Genomic DNA, 21,708 nt, shown 5'->3' on the forward strand with positions numbered 1-21,708 from the left:
TGCTCCCAGGCTCACATGGCTCTGGGCAGGAGTCAGGTCCTGGTAGGCCTCAGAATGGGGGCTTTAGTCCCTTGCAGGCTGTTGGCCAGAGGTCACCCTCAGTTCCTGGCCACAAGCATTTTTCCAATATGACAACTTCTTCATCGAAGCAAAGGAAGGAGTCAGCTAGAAGCAAGACAGAAGTCATGACCTTCTGTGACATAACCACAGGAGTGGCATCCCATTTCATTTTCCATATTCTATTGCTTAGGATCAAGTCACAGGCCTCCTCTACACTCAAGGGGAAGGGGTCGCACACAGGCATGAATACCAGGAGAGGGAGACTTTGGGGGGTATCTTAGAGGTTCAAATATAAAGTAAAACTTGAAGAAAAAATTTTAACGTCACCACTGACACAATCAACTAAAGATGAGCAATGTTATTTTGGTGTACGGCTTACCTGGATGGATGGATGGATGGGTGGACGAATGGATTGATGGATGGCCAAATGGAAGGATGGACGGATGGGTGGATGGATGGTTGGATGGAGGGATGGTTAGATGGATGGATAGGTGGATGGATGGATGGTTAGATAGAGCAACCTAATAAAAACATATCACCCAAGACACACATGTGCTTTTTGTCTTATGAAAATGGAATAGTGGTTTTAATACATACAGTTGTAAACCCGCCTCATGTACACTCAACAATATTTTATCAACTTATTTTGACAATGAGAACTCTGCATATCAACATTATTGTTTTTTAGCACTGGCATTTATGGATGTACCACAATGTATTCAATGAATTTTGTGTTTTAATCAAGTTAGGATGTGATTCAGCTTCATCTAGCAGAGCTCTAACTTCAACTAAGACAAAAGTGTATTTTTCACAGAAACCAAAGCTGGAGCTTGACAGTCTAGTGTTTATACAAAATTTGAGGGACCCTGTTTTTTTCCAGTGAACTGTTCTGCACTTCCTAGGATGTGAATCTCACCTTCACAGAACAAATTGATGGGAAGAGCACCAACCATCACATCCATAGGCCAAGGAGGAGAGAGGAAACAAAAAAATAAGAAATGAGGCAGAAGATAGATGTAAGGTTTCAAAAAATGCCACACAACACTTTCATTACTTTGCATTGGTCAGAACCTGGTCATACGGTCACAGCTTCCTGCAAGGGAGGCTGGAAAAATGTAGCAAGTGTCCAGCCACTGGGGAGAGAGGAGCACCGGAGGAAGGGCAGGAGGCCACCAGCAAGCATTTAGGCTTCCTACTTTCTTCTTATAAACATCTTTAGAGATTCATCTTTGCATATTTTTCTGACTATTTCCTAGGGATAAATGCCTATAAATGGAATTCAGGACTAAAAGATATGTGGCACTTTCATTGGCCAATTGCCAATTGCCCTCTAGAAAGGTTGTACCAATGAACTCACCCAAGAGATGGGGTTCTATTTCATGAAATGTTTCTCCACCCCACATTTCCTTTTAATCCACACCCTTTGGCCTTTATTAGGCTTACACATCTCTTCAGAATCCATGCTTCCTACATCATAATGTTGGGATTTAATACATGTTTTTCATTCAGGTTATTATTAATATCAGATTTATCTGGCTGTATGTGAGCCCAGCCACAGCCTTAGGGAAAGAGATGTATCTTTCAGTGGTGAAGAGAATAAAAATCAAAAATCCTCAGAGATTTGAAACTGAAGTGGGCAGGGAAGGGTGGAAAGAACAGATCTCATTCTATGAAGAGCACGGAGGGATTTTCACAGAGCATGTAGTGCTGAGTACAGCAGACCAGGCACCCGGGGACACCCAGAAAGCAGCCTTTCCTCAACAGAAGAGGAGTGAGCACCGCACAGAGTTGCAGAAAGGGAATCCCAGACAGGGGTAACAGCAGATACAAAGGCACTATAGCAGGCACTGACTTGTCCTGCTGGAGGAGCAGAAAGGAAGCCAGTGTGTCTGGAGTAGAGGGGACCAACTTGTCCAGGTTTGCCCAGAACTCTCTTGGTTTTAACACTAGAAATCTCATGTCCCAGGAAACTTGTGAGTTACAGCCAAGCTGGGATGATTTGTCCAGAACTGCCCCTGTTTTAAAATGGAAAGGTCTCTGTCCCACAAACCCCCTCAGTCCTGGGCAAGCTGAGGCAGTGGGTCACCTTATACTGGAGAAATGTGCGCAAGGGTGGGCAGAACGAGTGACTCTCTCCCATGTCCTCTCTCCCCTTAGCCACAGGAGTGACAAATCTGGGCACTGACATCCAGGATGAAGACTACATCTCCCAGCATCCCTTGCAGCAAACAGAGGTCATGTGACCAGGCTGTGGTCACTGGGAGGTGAGGCCTGTGCACAGTGGCTGCCTTTAGAGGAAGGAAGGTTTGTGCCCTCTTGTTCTCTTCTCCCCTCCCTGCTGGCTGGCAGGAGACAGGAGGGACACTGGGCGGGGGAAGCCACACTCCAAGGAAGTCAGACTAACAAGATAGAAGGAGGCTGAGACCCTGAAAACTGCAGAGAAGAATCACTTGACTGGCTTCGACTTTCTTGTGAAACAGGAATGAACCTCCACCTTGGCTAAGCCACTGTGATTCAGGGTCCTTGGTCACATTCACTGAGGCCGTAATCTAATTGGTAGAAAGGAAGGGGAGGGGAGATGGAGTAGGAGAGGCAGGCAGAGGTCAGATCACATCGGGCCTGTAGGCCAAGGCAGAGGAAGAAACAGGCGACCCAGGACTCAAGGACTGCACCTGCTCCCAGGCAAAGGGAGTTCGCCCTGGGTGCCCCTCCCTGTCTGCTGGAATAAGCGAATTTTACCCACTCCCTTAGGACTTTGCAAGAGGCACATCAGTCAGAGGTACTTGTCTCCTAAGGGTCCTTTCAGGTGAGCTGCCCCAACAGTGAGACTGTGACCAGAGCAGGAAAGAACCCTTGTGTGCATCCCCTCTGAGTACTGGGAACTGTGGTTGTAGCGGCTGCTGTTACTCATCCTGACTGATACACAGACACTGCTGGTAGCCCTCTCTCCTGGAAACACCATGTAAGTTAGGTGAGGCATGACCCAGGAAAGCTCTCAAGCTGACTTCCCTTCTATCCCCAGGGCCACTGAGCAGGACCCACATTATCTAAGATCAGTTGGACACCTGTACACCTGCATGGCCTGGAGCAGGTGCCAGGCACTGTGGATGATGAATGCGAGAACAGCATCATCCCTGCTCTCCTGCAGGTAACTGTCTGGTCTGCTCAGACTGTGGGATTCCTCCACAACCACCTCCTCACACACAGCTCACTCATGCCAAGCAGGAAGCAGAGCTTGGGATCGCCTGACCCACTTGCCCTCACCTGGGAGCAACTTATGTAACAACACATGTAGTTCACACAGGGCTGATGGTTCCAGCTTCCAAGACACCCCGCGGCCTCCTTGGCTGCTTGGTAATCAGACCAGGTATGTGCAAAGAGGCATGACTCTATTTTCACTTAACTGAAAAAACCACACCAGCAAAGAGAGCATCTGTGTTCAGTGGCCCTTTCTCCCCCCAATAGTGACCATTAACCTTTAAAAAGATGCTTTATGAGTCATTTGCCAAACCTCCTTCTTCATGCCAAGGTGTAATGAGGCTCACAAATAGGCCAGACTTGAGAGGGGACAAACATGAGAAATGCCACCAATGAGAGCCCCAGGCAGAGCAGGTCTCAGGGCTACCCAGCCATGTGTGTGCCAAACGTGGATGTGTCAGTGGCCATGCCAGGAGTTAAGCCCTCAGCCATGGGCCTCTGGGTGGCCAAGGCCAAGTCTTATTCAACAGGTGAGTTCAACTGAGCCAACTGTGGCAGAATACATAAGGGAGACAACGGCTCCTCTGGTTAAATCCCCTGCTAATTCCACCTGGCTCAGAGGAGTAGCCAAGTCCTCACAACAGCCTGCAAGTCCCACCTGACTCAGCCTCCTCTCAGCTCAGATTCTCCGTGCCCCTCTACCCTTCTCTGTCTCCTCTCCCACCACAGAGAGGGGATCCTACAGGTTCATCCTGGTGGATTCAAACCCATCTTTGTTACACAGTCACCAAATGAATGTGCATAAACCGTAAACAGCCCTCTTGAAAAAGAGAAAGGCAGGCCGGGCTCAGTGGCTCATGCCTGTAATCCCAGCACTTTGGGAGGCCGAGGAGGGTGGATCACCTGAGGTCAGGAGTCTGAGGCCAGCCTGGCTGACATGGTAGAACCCCTTCTCTACCAAAACCATGAAAATTAGCTGGGCATTGGTGACATGCACCTGTAGTCCCAGCTACTCTGGAGGCTGAGGCAGGAGAATCGCTTGAACACGGAAGGTGGAGGTTGAAGGAGCAGAGATCATGCCACTTCACTCCAACCTGGGTGACAGAGCGACACTCTGTCTCAAAAAATAATAATAATTTAAAAAGAAAAAGGCAAGAATTATGGCCAGGCACAGTGGCTCACGCCTGTAATCCCAGCACTTTGGGAGGCCGAGGTGGGCAGATCACAAGGTCAGGAGATCGAGACCATCCTGGCTAACACGGTGAAACCCCGTCTCCACTAAAAATACAAAAAATTAGCCAGGCAAGGTGGCAGGCGCCTGTAGTCCCAGCTACTCGGGAGGCTGAGGCAGGAGAATGACGTGAACCCGGTGGGGCAGAGCCTGCAGTGAGCCGAGATGGCGCCACTACACTCCAGCCTGGGCAACGGCAAGACTCCATCTCAAAAAAAATAAAAGAAAGAAAAAAGAAAAAGGCAAAAATTCAAACAGCTAAACAGAAACTGGACAAAAGAGTTGAACCAGCCCTTCACAGAAGGCGAAATGTGAAGGAATGGCCAATAAACACATGAAGAGGGTCTCAGCCTAACAGGATGAGGTACCACGTGACACCCACCAGACTGGCAAAAATCCCACAACCCAAGAAATGCAAGGGTTGGGGAGAATGGAGAGCAACAAGAACACTCAGCCACTGCTAAGAAAGGTTGTGAACTTTTGTTGTTGTTGTTACGCTTCCATATGAAAGGCTGTGTGTTGTGGGTTATGAGGAAAATTACATTTCTTAACTGGGATGAAATTTAAAAAATTGAAAGCTACTGACCAGAAGAAACTTGCACTTGTGTACAAAAGAAATGCCCAAGAACGTTCTAGCAACACAGTCCTAAGGGCCCAAGCTGGCCAAACCCTCATCCACAGGAAAATGAAGACATTTCCCACGTTCCCCTCATACCACGGGCGATCACGCAGCAATGAAAATGAACCATGTCAGTGTGGATGGGTCTCAGGAAGAGAATGCAGGACAAAAATAGACATCGAGCAAATGCTCAGACCCAATGCAGCACAGGAGCAGCCACGCAGGAGAATTTCTTCACATCCAAGTTCAAAACTACAGCCGAGGCAACAGAGCAAGACCCTGTCTCAAAAAGACAACAGAAAGTTCAAACACTAAATGGCATATTGTTTAGGGATGTACACATACGTGGTGAAAGAAACGTGCTATGAAGAAAAGTACGGGATTAATAAAGACTAAAGCGGAAAGTGATTCCCTCTGCAGAAGGGAAGGGACTGGGATTCAGGAGGGGCCTCCAGGGAACATCCAGTTATGTCTCTTCAGATTCTGTTCCCTAAACTTGGTGGAGGTCCTGTGTGTCGATGTTCTTTATACCTTACCCATATTGTACAAATGCTTTTTTCTATTTAATATTTAGAAGACAGTTATACACAAGATGCATTAAATAGCAAGATGGCAGATGAACATCAGGAAGGAACATTAGGAACATCCACGGTGTTCCATCCAGGAACCTTCACCATGGAAACCCCTGTGCTCATGGGCCTGGTCTCAAGACACAGTCAGTTGGGGATCAGCGGCCACACTCATCGTAGCAGAGAGGCAGGAACAGCTGGGCGAGGGTCCTTCTGTGACATCTACTGCATCACTGGGCTCTGTGAAGTAACTCAGCTGCCAGAACTCACACAAAACCTCACGGGAAAAATGGTAAGTTTGAAGTTTCTCCATTAGTAGCAACTCTCAGATTAATCTCTGTCCTCCATCGCTTCTCCATGAAACAACTTTTTATAGCTTTGCTTGGGTCTATTTTTCAATTTATTTTTTATTTTACTAACTGATTGAAAGATATATACTGTAAGTGTGTGATTTTGTCTCTATCAGCCAGGATAATCATGGTTTAATTCCTATTACTATTATCACCAACATCCTTTAGTTTTTCTAAGCTTTTCAATTCCTAAGGGTAATCAAGTTCTTTCTGTCTCCTGAGACAGAAAACAAATCCAAACTGTGCAAGAGAAAAACGAATGCATTGATCACTAGGACTCACAAGTTCCCAGGTTTAATCTGCTTGAGAAACAGTTACACCGATGGTTTCAAGTGGCATCCTGTGATTCATTCTCTCTGTCTCTTCTCTCTCCTTCCCCAACACCGGCACCATGTTTAGCATCACGAACCTCAGACTTAAACAGCACAACAGGCTCCTCCCAGGTCTCCAGCTACACAACCCTCAGATTAAACAACAGCAGCAGCACCAGCTCCTCCCTGGGTCTCCAGCTCCACAAACCTCAAATTAGAACAGCAGCACTGGCTCCTTGTCTCCAGCTCCACACCTCAAACTTGAACTACAGCACCAGCTCCTTCCTGGGTCTCCGGCTCCACGGACCTTAAACGAAAACAGCAGCACTGGCTCCTCCCCGGTCCCCAGCTACAGACCCTCAAACTAGAACAGCAGCACCAGCTCCACCTAAAGTCTCCAGCTCCACACCTCAAACTAGAACTTCAGCACCCGCTCCTCCCCGAGTCTCAATATCTATGACCCTCAAAATAAAACAGCAGGACCAGCTCCTCCTCTGGTCTTCAGCTTCACGACCTTAACTATAACAGCACCACCCGCTCCTCCGGGGTCAACAGCTCCGACGCTAAAACTAGAACAGCGGACCAGCTTCTACCTAAAACACCAGCTCCGAGACTCTCAAACAAGAACAGCAGCACTGACTTCTCTCACCAGGTCTCCAGCTCCACGAACCTCAAACTTGAACAGCAGCACTCGCTCCTCCCAAGGTCTCCAGCTCCGCGAACGTCAAACTTGAACTGCAGCACCTGCTCCTCCCCGGGTCTCCAGCTCCACGAACCTTAAACTAAAACAGCAGTACTCGCTCCTCCCCAGGTCCCCAGCTGCAGACCTTCAAGCTGCAACAGCAGCACCATCTCCTCTCCAGGTCTCCAGCTCCATGGACCTTAAACTAGAACAGCAGCACCAGCTCCTCTTTGGGACAACAGCTCCAAGACCCTCAAACTACAACAGCAGCCCTGACTCCTGCCCAGGTTTACAGCTCCACAAACCTCAAACTTGAACTTCAGCACTGGCTGAAGTCTCCAGCCCCCTGACCCTCAAACTAGAACAGCAGCACCATCTCCTCTCTGGGTCTCCAGCTCCATGGACCTTAAACTAAAACAGCAGCACCAGCTCCTCCCGAGGTCCCCATCTACAGACCCTCAAACTACAACAGCAGCACCAGCTCCACCCAAAGTCTCCAGCTCCCCACCTCAAACTAGAACTCCAGCACCCGCTCCTCCCCGAGTCTCAATATCCGCCACTCTCAAACAGCAGCACCGGCTCCTCCCCTGGTCTTCAGCTTCACGACCCTAACTATAACAGCACCACCTGCTCCTCCGGGGTCAACAGCTCCAAGACCCTAAAACTAGAACAGCAGACCAGCTTCTACCCAGGTCACCAGCTCCGAGACTCTCAAACTAGAACAGCAGCCTTAACTTCTCGCCAAATCTCCAACTCCACGACCCTTAAACTTGAACTGCAGCACCTGCTCCTCCCCAGGTCTCCAGCTTTACGGACCTTAAACTAAAACAGCAGCACCAGCTCCTCCTGAGGTCCCCAGCTACAGACCCTCAAACTAAACAGGAGCACTGACTCCTGCCCACATATTCAGCTCCACGAACCTCAAAATTAAACTTCAGTACCAACTCCTTCCCGCGTCTCCAGCTCCATGACCCTCAAACTACAATAGCAACACTGGCTCCCCCATCCCAGGTCTCCATCTCCACGACCATCAAACTTGAGTTGCAACACTGGCTCCACCCAAATTCTCCAGCTCCAGGATGCTAACTGCAATAGCAGCACCAGCTCCTCTGCAGGTCACCAGCTCCAAGACTCTCAAACTAGTACAGCAGCACTGACTCCTCCCCAGGTTTCCAGCTCCATGAACCTCAAACTTGAACTGCAGCACCACCTCCTCCCTGGTTCTCCAGCTTCACGACCCTCAAACTAGAACAGCAGCACCAGCTCCAACCAAAGTCTCCATCTCCACGCCTCCAACTTGAACTCCAGCACCAGCTCCTTCCTGGGTCTCATGATCCATGACCCTGAAAATAAAACAGCAGCACCGGCTCCTCTCTAGGTCTCCAGCTCCACGAACCTCAAATTTAAAAAGCAGCCCCGGCTCTAACCCAGGTCTCCAGCTCCACCATCGTCAAACTTGAACGGCAGCACTAGCTCCTCCCAAAGTCTCCAGCCCCACGACCCTAAAACATGAAGAGCAGCATTGGCTCCTCCCCAGGTCTTTAGCTTCACAACCCTAACTCTTACAGCAACACCCGCTCCTCCCCAGGTTGCCAGCTCCAAGACCCTAAAACTAGAACAGCAGACCGGCTCCTGCTCAGGACACCAGCTCCAAGACTGTTAAACTAGAAGAGCAGCACTGATTTCTCACCAGGTCTCTAGCTCCACGACCCTCACACTTGAACTACAGCCACAGCTCCGCCCAGGTCTCCAGCTCCAGGGACCTTAAACTAAAATAGCAACACCAGCTCCTCTGCAGGTCCCTAGCTACAGAACCTCAAACTAGAATAGCAGCACCGTCTCCTCTCCAGTGCTCCAGCTCCACGACCTTGAAACTAGAAAAGAAACACTGACTCCTCCCCACCCCCCACCACCAATCTCCATCTCCAGGAACATCAAACTTGAACTACAACAGCAGCTCAACCCAAAGTCTCCAGCTCCCCGACGCTAACTACAACAGCAGCACCAGCTCCTCCCTGGGTCACCAGCTCCAAGATCCTCAAACCAGAACAGCAGCACTGACTCCTGCCCAGGTCACCAGCTCCAAGACTCTCAAACTAGAATAGCCACACTGACTCCTGTCCAGGTTTCCAGCTCCATGAAACTCAAACTTGAATTGCAACACTGGCTCCTCTCCAGGTCTCCAGCCACTCATCCCTCAAACTGTTGCTCCTCCCTGTGTCTCCAGCTTCATGACCCTCAAACTTGAACTGCGGCACCCGTTCCTCCCCGGGTCTCCAGCTCCACGACACTTGAACTGCAGCACTTGATCCTTCCTGAGTCTCCAGCTCCATGACCCTTATACTTGAACAGCAGCACCAATTCCTGCCCAGGTCTCCAGCCTCATGACCTTCAAATTTAAAAAGCAGAACTGGCTCCAACCCAGGTCTCCTGCTCCACCATCATCAAACTTGAATGGCAGCACTAACTCGCCACAAAGTCTCCAGCTCCCACGACCCTTAAATGTGAACAGCAGCACTGGCTCCTCCCCAGGTGTTCAGTTTCACGACCCTAACTATTACAGCAACACCTGCTGCTCCTCCCCGGGTCACCAACTCCAAGACCCTAAAACTAGAACAGCACACCGGCTCCTACCCAGGTCACCAGCTCCAAGACTCTCAAACTAGAACAGCAGCACTGACTTCTCGCCAGGTCTCCAGCTCCATGACCCTCAAGCTTGTACCGCAGCAACAGCTCCACCCAGGTCTCCAGCTCCACAAACCTTAAACAGCAGCACCGGCTCCTCCAGAGGTCCCCAGCTACAGACCCTCAAACTAGAACAGGAGCACTGACTCCTGCCCAGATATCCAGCTCCACGAACCTCAAACTTGAACTGCAGTACCAGCTCCTTCCCGGGTCTTTAGCTCCATGACCCTGAAAATAAAACAGCAGCACTGGCTTTTCCCCAGATCCCCAGCTCCACGACCCTCAAATTTAAAAAGCAGCACCAGCTCCTCCCTGGGTCAGCACCTCCATGACCCTCAAACCTGAACTGCAGCACTGGCTCCTCCCCGGGTCACCAGATCCCAGACCCTCAAACTAGAACAGCAGCACTGACTCCTCCCCATATCTCCAGCTCCATGACCATCAAACTTGAAGACTGGCACCATTTCCTTTCTGGGTCTCCAGCTCCACGATCTTCAGACTTGAATGGCAGCACTGGCTCCTCCCTGGGTCTCGAACCTGCCCAGCCTGCAGATTTTGGACTTGCTAGCCTTCGGGATCACATTAGCCAATTCCTTAAACTCGACCTCTTTCTCTGTATGTAGGATATGGATGCCTCCTGCTGGCTCTTTTTCCGGAAAGCCCAGTGAACACACCGTGCATCAGGCTCCATCATTCACCAGAGCGTCTTTCCAACAGACTTTGCTGTGATATTTCTTAAATAAAGGTCACTCCAAAGACTCTCACCTCTGGATTGTAACCAACTCAGTGGCAGACTTAATCCATTTCTATCTGCTGACATTTCTCACATGGAATAGGCTGTTTGACAGATTGAAGCTGTCTCCCCCCACTCCCCAGGCCAGTGCACACTTATCTCCCTTGAATATTGATTTTGTGCTCATTTTAGAGACTGAGGCAAAAAGACCGGCAAATACAAGGTGAAGTCAGTGACAAATAAACAATGCTATTTAGGCATTGAGAGTTTGTTTTTGTGTTTGTGTTTTTTTGCTAGTTAATTCCACCTGGTAGAGGAGGGAGAGGGGAAGGAGGAAGGGAGAAGTTTCCTGGCAGGGCTGAGAGGCAGAATGGTGCCTGCACCTCCTGGAGTGCACAGGAATGGCCTGGCTCTGCTGCCTTCTATGGGTAAGGGCCCACCGGTTTTTTTTCTGGGACTTAAGTCACCTGGGCTTATACTGAGTGGCCCTCAGCAAGCTCTTCTCGCTTGCCCCTGCCACCCAGAGCTCCAGGATGCCCTAGTTCCTGCCCCTCAAAGACCTGGGACTCCTGCTCCTGGGACCTTCTGGTCGGTTCCGCTTTTCCTTGCTTCAGGACCTTACGTGGATTCTGTCACCTGCCACCTCAGAACTCTGAGCGACACACCCACTGCCTGTCACCCAGGACAGGTTCACCCAAGTCTTCCATCCCAAGAAGGTCCTTCCTGGCACCTTGTGGGCTGACAGCATCTCCAGGGAACCACAGGACTTCGAGGGGGCCTGGGAAGCATCAAGAGCTTCAGGAGGGGAGTCTGTCACAGGTGGGGATTACGGAGCCCTGCAGGGACCCTTAGAACAGGTGGGTCGGGGTGGGGCTGAGGTCTCGGTGCCTTGATTCAGGTTCCTGGCTTATGTCAACCTCTCTGAAATCTCCCACCCACAGCCAAGCCACTGGCCACCCCACTGCTGCCCTGTGTCACCCTGTTTTGATGGAGAGCTCACCAGGCTTTCCCAGCTGCTCTCCTCTTGGAGCAGGGAGTGTTGGAAGTGGGGGCTGATCTGCATATGAACGTGGCTCTTAACCAGGTGAGGGGCTTGAAGTCCTCTGGGGCTAATGACTGCTCCATGAATAATGGTCCCTCTTAAAATATAATTAAATATTCATCAGATGTATTTCTACAGAAACATCCATCTTAAGGGGGGACCGGATTTCCTATCATTCGTATCAGTCTCCTGAAATGAGGCAGAGGCACTCCCGGCTCCCCCTCCCCTCCCCGGCCTCAGTTCCCTGGGCCGGATGTCCCGCTGGGGCCTGTGGTGCAGTTTCAGCTGGTTCACCCCATGCAGAGCTTGATGGGGTTGGGTTGGTTTTAATCAGAATGGTAAATTGCAAATGATACAGGGCCTGGGCTCTGTTGGGATACTTGTGTTGACCAAGTCCCTTGTGAATTAAATCATTTAATACTGGAAATGGAAAAGGCCCCCTCATTTTCCTTCTGAATGAGCCATGAAATAGGCTCTGGGAACGGCCTCCAGAGTGAAGTGGTTGTCAGGGCTTGGTGCCAAGATCTGACGGGGGGTCAGAAGACAGGGCACCAGCAGGACAGGGTACTTGGGGAGGCCTATCATGATGCGCAGTAGATGCATCCTGTGTCGGCAGCACCCCAAACTCGGGAGGCTGGTCGGGGTGCAGCTAACATACCTGGGATGTGTGCACTGACTGCATGCCACCTGAGGCACCCTCGGAGCATCTGAGAACCAAAGAATCACTCCTCAGCTTCCCAACCAGGGGACAAGTTTGGGCTCTGGCATGGGACAGCTCTTGTCTGCACTCCGAATCTCTGACCTTTCTCAATGCAGTGCTGGGGCTGACTTGGCAGATGAGGCTGCTGGGACTCAAATCACCTCACTGGCTTGAAGTCGTATTTAATCTGCTCCCAAGAAGGTGGAGCCAAGGACTAGCTGGTCCCAGCCATGAATTCTCTGAAAATTAGAAGAATAACAAAGCATATCAAATAGGATTAACACAAACACTTTTCAACACAGTGCCTGTGAGGCAACAGAAACATGAGCACAGGATGCCCATCAGTGGGGGGCCACCAGGCCCAATGTCTCCAAAAGCAACTTGCTGGATGTATCAAGAGCTTAAATTTAAAAAGCACTTAATCCCTGATGCAGTTATCACACACATAAGATATTATCTTAAGGAGCTGTTTATAAATGCAAACCAAGATTATGTAGTAATATGATCATTGCCACATAAACTGCAACAGCAAAAGTTGGAAGCAGTACAAATGTCCAGCAACATAGGAATGGAGAAGAGTGCACGGGTTTTCCAGACAGGGAAATACTGAAGGATGATTTGATCATATGCTTGCCTGAAATTTTCAATAGTGTGGAAAGTGCTCGTGATTTCATGTGAAGTGAAAAAAATGGATACAAAAACGTGGATTTTACACTCTTGTCACACACACACACACACACACATATTCAGAGGAAATAGTTAAATAAGAGACAGATCAAGGTACCAACAGTAGTAACACGTCAGTGGTAACATTATAGATGGTTTTCATTTTCTTTTTCATAGTTGTTGGTATGTTTCCAAATTTTCAAAAATGATCAGGTCTTTGAAAATCAGAAGGAAAATCAGAAGCAAGAGCACCAATTGCTACCAGGTGAAAACCACAATATTCTCTAGCAATTTCTGCAAACTATAGGATCCTTCATAAAATATACAGGTCCTTTAATAATTGATATGTTCAATTTTTCAATAAGAATTCTGATGTAAAATAAGGAAAGAAGCATTCAAAGTATTCATTGTGATCTTGTATTCATGTTTGAGAAAGAGACAGAGCAGTCAAATTACTTTGGAAAGTGTAAAAATTGGTGGTTTCATTTTAAATCGCTACCTCTAACACCTTCATGTGACTTCAGTAACCTATCTGCTCCCTGACAACCTTAAAGTGCTTAATTACCACACATTTCTGAAATAAATCTATCATTTGAATAACCTTTGTGAAAATCAGTACTGAGTGCTTTTCCATGATTTGATCACAGCAATAGAAACAGTCCCATTTGTCTCTGCACATGCAAATGACTTATTAACATTCAAATGATGAGTTCATTTTACTGAGATTCCCAAGATATGCATAATCCCCAAACATTACTACCCTCCCTAAAGTCCTTTAATATCATCCCTTTGCTCTAGGACGTCCTGATTCCTCACCAGCTTACATTCCCAGCAGCATCTGGCCGTCTTGCCCTCTCTGCTACCCCTGGCCTTATCACAGTTCCTCAAACTGAACAGGCTCAGCCCAACCCAGCACCTATGGCACTTGCTGTGCTTCGTAGAGCTCCCATCCAGTTCTTGCCCCACTCAGCTCCACCCTGTGGGATGTTCCTTAGTTCCAAGAAGGCACGGCATCCTCCTCACCCCCAGTCCTTTGCACACGCTGTTCCCTTTGCTGAAACATTCTTCCCCTCCCACCACCTGCAGTTACCTGGCTAATTCCTGCTTCCCTTTGATAGACTTTCCCTCCATTCTCAAACCCTATGCCCCAAGCTCCTATCCCCGACCCAGGATCAAACTCTATAAGCCCCCAAATGTTTCCTTTGCAGCATTTTGCACATTCAGTTACTGGATGGTATTTTCATTGAGTCTTTGAATAGTTGGCTTCCCGTCTGGTCTGGAAACTCCATGAGGGCAGAGAATGAAAGTCATGCACTCATCCCAGCAGGTTGTCTGTTAACAAAGATTAATTGAATGACTGGTAGATTTGCACAGCATTTAGGCTTTTGTGCCCTGTGCTGGAATCATTCTGTGGCTTGTATATTAAGCCACTTTACCTGAGTGGAATTTCCTTTGTCATGCTATCTGCAGGTTTAGTGAAATGACAGTCCCTGTGGAGGACAGAGAAGCCTCCAGCTGCCTCCCTATGCTGGGATGGGAATTGGGGAACAAGACTAGATGGATCCACGAAGGAATGAAATGCACCACACAAGAGCACCAGCATCTGTTCACCTGCTACACATCAGTCATTAATGGCATCCAAAAGGAACAGACCCTTTCTCCTGTATGACATCCATCCCTGTACCTGTCCCAGCCCTGGAACCACCAGAAGGAACAGCGGAGAAGGGGACCCCAAGCCTTAGTTAGAAGTGAGTAGGGGGAGAGGAAAAGCTTGGAATTAAATGTGAGATTAAAATTTAGATTTGGACCAGCCTAGGCTTTTACTACCTGGATGAGAGTGATAATGATTGATGAGCTTGTTCTTATAAATAGAAGTGGGCCAGGTGTGGTGGCTCACGCCTGTAATCCCAGCACTTTGGGAGGCTGAGGCTGGCGGATCACAAGGTCAGGAGATCGAGAACATCCTGGCTAACACAGTGAAACCCTGTCTCTACTAAAAAAAAAAACACAAAAAAATTAGCCGGGCATGGTGGCGGGTGCCTGTAGTCCCAGCTACTTGGGAGGCTGAGGCAGGAGAATGGCGTGAACCCAGGAGGCGGAGCTTGCAGTGAGCCGAGATGGCGCCACTGCACTCCAGCCTGGGCGACAGAGCGAGACTCTGTCACAAAAAAAAAAAAAAAAAAAGTGAACAAAAACCCAAGGGATCTTCCCAAAATGCCATCCAGAAGCAGGGGCCTGAGACCTAATAATAGGGCAAGGATTAGGATGAGGCAAGGGAGACACTCACCCCAGGCATAAAATCTAAATGGGTACCAAAAAATTCAATCATCATCATAAATAACATCGTAACACAGTACTTTTTAAAACTCAAACTTCATGCAAAAAAACTGTGATTAACAAAATATTAAAAATTTAAAGACAGGATCCTTTGTGAGGAAGGAGGAGGAGGAGGAAGAAGAAAGACGGAGGAAGAGGAGGAGGAGCAGGGGGAAGGAGGAGGAGGGGGATGAGGAGGAAAGGAGACAGGATTCAAGGCAGCACTTGCACAATTTGGCCTCACTTGCTCACCCTAACCCAGCCCTGCCTCACAGAAGCTACTGGAAGGCAGCTGCTGGAGAAAAGTGAAGCCGTTTCCCGCTTGTATTCAGTTCAGACCTTCCGTAAACCAGCTACAAGTGAGACAGTGATGACCCACCTGTGCCAAACAGGGCTGAAATCTACCATCAGGACCGCGATAACCGGGTCTGTGTTGCCCGTTCCCAGCTGCGCTCAGACACTTTGACTTAAAGTCTCAGGCCAGGGTTGCTTCTCTCATTGACATTGAGAACTTGTTAAGAGAAGTAAGTCTCAGTTATAGGAAGTCAGATCTTCCCAAGGGATGCAATCAAGTTTATTTATTTAAAATGCAGCTCCGTGTAGGGGTAAGAAAGGGAATGATTCTTTTTTTTTTTTTTTTTTTTTTTTTGAGATGGAGTCTCGCTCTGTCACCCAGGCTGGAGTGCAGTGGTGTGAGCTCCGCTCACTGCAAGCTCCGCCTCCCAGGTTCACGCCGTTCTCCTGCCTCAGCCTCCCGAGTAGCTGGGACTACAGGCACCTGCCACCACGCCCGGCTAGTAGAGACGGGGTTTCACCGTGTTAGCCAGGATGGTCTCAACCTCCTGACCTCGTGATCCACCCACCTTGGTCTCCCAAAGTGAGCTACTGCGCCCGGCCAGGAAGGGGAATGATTCTTATTCTTGTTTTCATCTTGATTCATTTTCTCTGTTGTGTCGTCTCTGGCCATGAGCCTGTCACTTCTGTAATAAAAGAGCAGCAGTCAATAGGGTTCTATTTGGAGGGGAAAGTACAGGCTGCCCATCAACATGGTCAGGTTTCTCCCAGATCAGCCCCAAGGAGCAAGAACGGCCAGCTTACAAGGACAGGTCTGTATTCTGTGGATGGGCCAGAAAGAGGGTGTGCAGTGAGGGAATGGTAATCACGTAGGAGAAAATGGCCAGGGTCACAGCCTGGTTTGTCCCCTTCTCACTGGGGGCCTGCAGAAGGCTGGTCCAAGCCAGCGACATCCGTGCATAGGGGTCAAAATGGACTGGGACCCTTCATTTGCTTCCTGGTGTCTTGAGATAGCCTCCCACCCACCAGCCCCCACTGTGGGCCCCTGCACTGGCTTCACCAAGAAGAAACTGGGAGGCTGAGGGGCTGACCTGCGGGGAGATCTTTTACTCAGTCCCTGTGGACCTGTTGAATGTTTAACTTATCCTTAAAAAACATGCCTGCCTCTTTGCATGTCTAACTGTCATAAGGAACATGTGTTACTTTGCTAAAGAAGGAAAACATCACTCCAGACCACCTGTGCATTTAGTAAACACCAATTCGCAGCCCAGAGCAGTGGGTTTGCTGCTGCTGCAAAAAACAAAAGCTCAAAACCCACGTGGAGCCTTCAAAAGCCACCTGGCTCCAAATTCACCCTTGGAATTCACTAACTGGTGTGTCTGGAGCTGTTTCTTTTTTGGTGTCTGGCGTCAGGAAAGAGAAGACACAGGGACACCAGTTGGCAGCTTAATCACATCAGACCCAAACCTCAGTTCTTTGTGTCCCATCTAGACGCCGCTGGGGCTGAATGAACCACGAGCTGCTGCCCTGAGCAGGGAGTCGAATCCATCCTTGATCAGATGGTTGAAGTCGCGCACACCCTCTAGGGCCCTGCATGGGGGTGGGGAATCATCCGTTGGTTTTATCTCACAGCAGGGATGACCCCTCACTGGGCACCCCAGCTCAGACCTCAAGGGAAACAGGCCTGAGGAAAGATGGGTGGAAGGATGGGGCCCCTGGTGGGAGGACTCACAGGGTAAGAGACCCCACCCACTTGGGCAATTCACACTCGGGGTCTTTGGGGCCCTCGAAGGAAACCGTTGGTTCACAGTGAACACAGACAGGTCCAGCTATTCAGGGTCACAATTATCTGCAGCAGGGACAACCACCCACTGCCAAAAGATGAATTCAGTAAGGCAGAAACTTTAGCTCATGATGAATTTCTTACTGAAAATGATTTCTATAATCATGTTTTATTTACCTGTATTTAAAGATTAAAGTTTCAATATGGCACCTTAATTCCTTAACAAAGAGAAAGAATGCATATCTTGTGGTAACGGGGACCAGCAGCTCCATGAATCAAAGCTTTCTGTGGCTCGATCTAGTTCAGGGTCTGAGTGATACATTTAATGTGCCAGCAAAAGCCTCTGGTAAACAGGGAGCAGCGTTACAGCCAGCAGAGCCCAAGGGCTTGCGGAGCTGATGGAGATTTAAGGGAGCAGGTTCGAGCTCCTCCGGAGGCAGAATGAGCGGAAGGCTCTCCCCGTCTCCTGAGTGTCAGGCTGGACTCAAAGGGGAGAGAAAATTGTTTAAATGAAACAAAACACTGTCATTGCAATGTGACAATTCTCTTCCCTTTTCCTTTTTTTTTTTTTTTTGGACACAGGTTCTTGTTCTGTCACCCACCCAGGCTGGATTACAGGGGCATGATCTTGACTCACTGCAGCCTCAACCTTCCAGGCTCAGATGATCCTCCTGCCTCCTCAGTAGCTGGGACCACAGGCATGTGCCACCACATCTGGCTTTTTTTTTTTTTTTTAAGACATGAAGTCTCGCCACATTGCCCAGGCTGGTGGATTACAGGTGTCAGCCACCACACCTGGCTCCCTTCTCTTTCCATCTCACCTGACAGTGTCTCTGCATCCCCATCTCTTACCACTTTCCCAACTTCTTAGATACTCTGGCCCCATCTCTGATCCTCCTGATCTCTGGCCTTTGCACTTGCTGTTCCTTCCACCTAGTGTGCTGTTCCCTCAAATCACCCATGGCAGCCCCTTCTTATTCTTCAGGACTCAGCCCACATGTCACCTCCTCAGAGAGGCCTTCCCAGACCACCCAAAATGAGACAGTAGCTCCACCCGCATGACTCTTTATCCCATATTCCAATCTGTGTCCTTTATTGCATTTTTCACAGTCTGAATGATGCTTATGTGTTGACCTGCATGCTGTCCATCCTCATAGACTGGAACTTCCTGAGAGTGTCATGAGATCAGATGGCTCTTACGGCTCTTACTCACCGCTGTGTCCCAGACACCAGCACAGCAGCCTGTGTTTAAAGGTGATCCGTCAATATTTGTTAAGTGACTGGACAGATATGGAAGTGGACGGTTACACTGACAGTTTTTACAGGGGGACGTGTTGCTTTGCCTTTCACTTGTTCCATTGTTCTCGTATGTAACATGGGCCTGACCAGGAAGAGGTGGTGCCTGGACATGACGAAAAACTTTCACACGATCTGTCGGACAACAAACCACATAAGTACCCCTTCTCTATCCGTTATTCTACACCTTCGTGGGTACATCACTAGATTTCATGTGGGCTCAGGAATTTTGAAATATATGTTTTAACAAATTGCTCATATAGACAGGGATCCTAAAATATACAGAGACGTATAGATAGTCACCCGAGCCCTGCACACTCTACACATGACTTTGCAATCCATCCTTCGAGGAAGTCTGCAGTGAAGACGGCCCTTCAGAGCTGTGATGAATCGAGTCAAGGGGCTGGACCTTTAGACCCCTGTGTTTACTACCAGTCTTTGGAGATGGAAGGACCTCAGGAAGGGTGACTGGGCAAAGCAGCTCCTGTCAGCCAGGGGCATTTTCTGGGGAGGGTCTCAGCTGTGAGCTCTCAGCAGGCAACCCCCTGGGCAGTGGGGCATGCGTGCCTGCTCCTGAAAGGGGATGTGGGGGACACATCCCAGCATCTGGTCCAAGCCATGCATCTTTCTCACCAAGGCCATTGTGCAAAAGCTTCCTGACAGGCCTCCCTTCTTCCACTCTTGCTTTCTTTATTTTCCACACAGCAGCCAGAGGAAGCCTATGAAACCCAGGTCAGGTCCTGTGCTTCCTCTGCTCAGAACTCTCCATGGCTTCCACATACCCAGAGTAAAACCCCGAGCTTCATGATAACCATGAGGCCCGCAGCTTCTGCCCCCAAGGCTTCTCTGACCTCACCTCCCACTGCTCCTCTCCTCACTCGGCCGCAGCTGTGGCTACCTCCCCGGTTTTCCTGGAACATGCCAGCACACCTGTTGCTGGCTTTGTACTCACTGTTCTTTTGCCTAGAAGGCTCCACCCTTGTCATCCTGGCCCACAGCCTCAGCTCCTCCGGTCTTTGCTCAAATGGTGGCTTCTCAGCGGGGTCTTCCCTGACCATCCTACTGAAAATCAACAACCACCCCCCCATAGGGGGCTGAACAAGGGCCCCCCATACGTGTCCACATTCAAACCCCTGGGACCTGTGTATATGTCCATTGCAAAGAGGTTTTGCTGATGTAATTAAGTAAAGGATCTTGAGATAGAAAGATGACTCTAGATGACCTGGCTGGGCCCAGTGTAATCACAGGGGTCCTTATAAGAGGGAGGCAGGAGAGTCTGAGTCAGAGCAGCTATAGTGACAGGGCAGAGACTGGAATCATGTGCTTGAATATGGAGGAAGGGGCCGCGAGCCCAGGAATACAAGGGGCTTAAAGGAAAACACAGGCCAGACCAGCACTTTGGGAGGCAGAGGCAGGTGGATCACTTGAGGTCAGGAGTTCGAGACCAGCCAGGCCAACATGGTGAAACCCCATCTCTACTAACACACAAAAAAATTAGCCAGACATGGTGCACACACATGTAGTCCCAGCTACTTGGGAAGTTGAGGCAGAAGAATATCTTGAACCCAGGAGGCAGAGGCTGCAGTGAGCCAAGATTGCACCACTGCACTGCAGCCTGGGCAATAGAGTGAGATTCCGCCTCTAAAAAAAAGAAAGAGACAAAGAAAGATGGCAGGGCGGGGTGTTGGGGAGAGAGAAAGAGAGAGAGAGAGAGAAAAGAAGGAAGGAAGGAAGAAAGGAAGGACAGAAGGAAGGGAAAGGAAAGGAGAGGAGAGGAGAAAGGAAAGAAGGAAAGAAAGAAAGAAAGAAAGAAAAAGAAAGAAAGAAGGAAAGAAAGAAGGAAAGAAAAAAAAAGAAAGAGAAAGAAAGAAAATACAGACACTGAAAACGCAAAGAATCCTGCCCTCAGCGCTTCCAGCAGGAGCCAGCCCTACTGACACCTTGACTTAGCCCAGTAAAACCGACGGCAGACTCTTGACCTCCAGAGCTAGGAGAGAGTCCATCTGTGCTGTTTGAAGCTATCAAGTTGGTGGTGATTTGTCACAGCAACCACAGGAAGCTAACACACCCTCCCACATACCTGGAGCTTCCTATCCCCAAGCCTGCTGAATGTCTCCCTGTAGCATGGATTAGCAGCTGACATGCATACCTTTCACTGATTTGTTTCTCCTTCTCCACTTACTGAATGTCTGCTTCATAAAAGCAGGAATTTTGTTTGTTGCAAGATCCCCTGCACCTAGCACAGTGCCTGGCAGATAGCAAGTGCTCAGCAAACATCCTCTGCAATGCTGTACCTGAGTCCTGAGGAGGGAGGAGGAGCAGATCCTGGGATGAGCCAGGGGACAGAACTCCCGGCAGAGGCAGCAGCAAGGGTAGAGTCTGAGTCACAACCAATCCCATCCTTCTAGATGGCTGCTGTAGGACCCATGGATAAACTTCCTCCTAGCCCTGCCTCCACAGAGAAGTTCCTTCAACTGAAGCCATGGAAGCTGGGGACTCACTTAAGAGCCCCTACAGTGAGAGATTAAGAGAATAGGCCCTGAAGCCAGGCTGCCTAGGTTCAAATCTCAGCTCTGCCATTCAGTAGCTGAGTGACTCTGGGCTACTTAATTAACCTCTCTGTGCTAATTTCCACATCTACAGAATAAGGATAATGATAGTGCCCATCTCATAGGGCTATTGTGAGGATTGAAATAGCTAATGCATTTAGCACAGTACCTGACACACAGTACACATGATCTGCTCTTCCTATTTGGGTGGAAAAGTCCAGCAAGTTGCAAAGATTGCTAAAAAGCAATGAGAGTATACCAGGGTGTCTAAACTGACAAGCAAAGGGTGTGATTAAAAGACAAGCCAGGTTGGCAGCAGAACATCAGCTTTCTTTGTGCCTGGGCCATAGACAAGGAATTGAAAGGCAGTCTGGCAACGATTCGAGAAAAATTAATCATCCCTGCTGCCTGCCTGCCCTTGCCCATCCCATTTAACCTGCACTCTCCCGCCCCCTACCCCATCCCTAAAGGGATCCTGGAGCCTCCTGTTGCACAGGCCGGGCTGTGACATTCACAACACACCCCAGCTGGGCCCAGCCCATCTTCCCAGACACAGCCCCGTGAAGAGAGGGCCAAATGCACAGCCAGGGCTGTGTTGACTGCAGAAGGGATAGAAGAAAATAG

At 49.2% G+C, this 21,708-nt stretch overlaps 2 long non-coding RNA genes across 3 annotated transcripts in view; one reads left to right on the top strand and one right to left on the bottom strand.

Annotated features, from left to right (window-relative positions):
* Positions 1-333: 333 nt before the first annotated feature.
* Positions 334-21,708, bottom strand: part of LOC109024407 (uncharacterized) — a 29,395-nt gene continuing 8,020 nt past the window's right edge. The window contains exons 1-5 of one of the 2 annotated variants that reach the window (XR_002003911.3): positions 16,924-17,082; positions 16,026-16,142; positions 12,283-12,419; positions 5,205-5,387; positions 334-581 (exon numbers count right to left, since the gene is read on the bottom strand). This is a non-coding gene — a long non-coding RNA (uncharacterized lncRNA). Of the gene's footprint in view, positions 582-5,204; positions 5,388-12,282; positions 12,420-16,025; positions 16,143-16,923; positions 17,083-21,708 lie in introns of those variants that run through there. The other variant, XR_010132279.1, reaches the window with a different exon arrangement.
* Positions 5,806-10,704, top strand: LOC109024405 (uncharacterized). Its single transcript, XR_002003909.4, has 2 exons — positions 5,806-5,969; positions 6,427-10,704. It is a non-coding gene; the product is annotated as an uncharacterized lncRNA (long non-coding RNA).

Source organism: Gorilla gorilla, chromosome 21, assembly GCF_029281585.2.
Source record: "Gorilla gorilla gorilla isolate KB3781 chromosome 21, NHGRI_mGorGor1-v2.1_pri, whole genome shotgun sequence".
Lineage (NCBI taxonomy): Eukaryota > Metazoa > Chordata > Mammalia > Primates > Hominidae > Gorilla > Gorilla gorilla.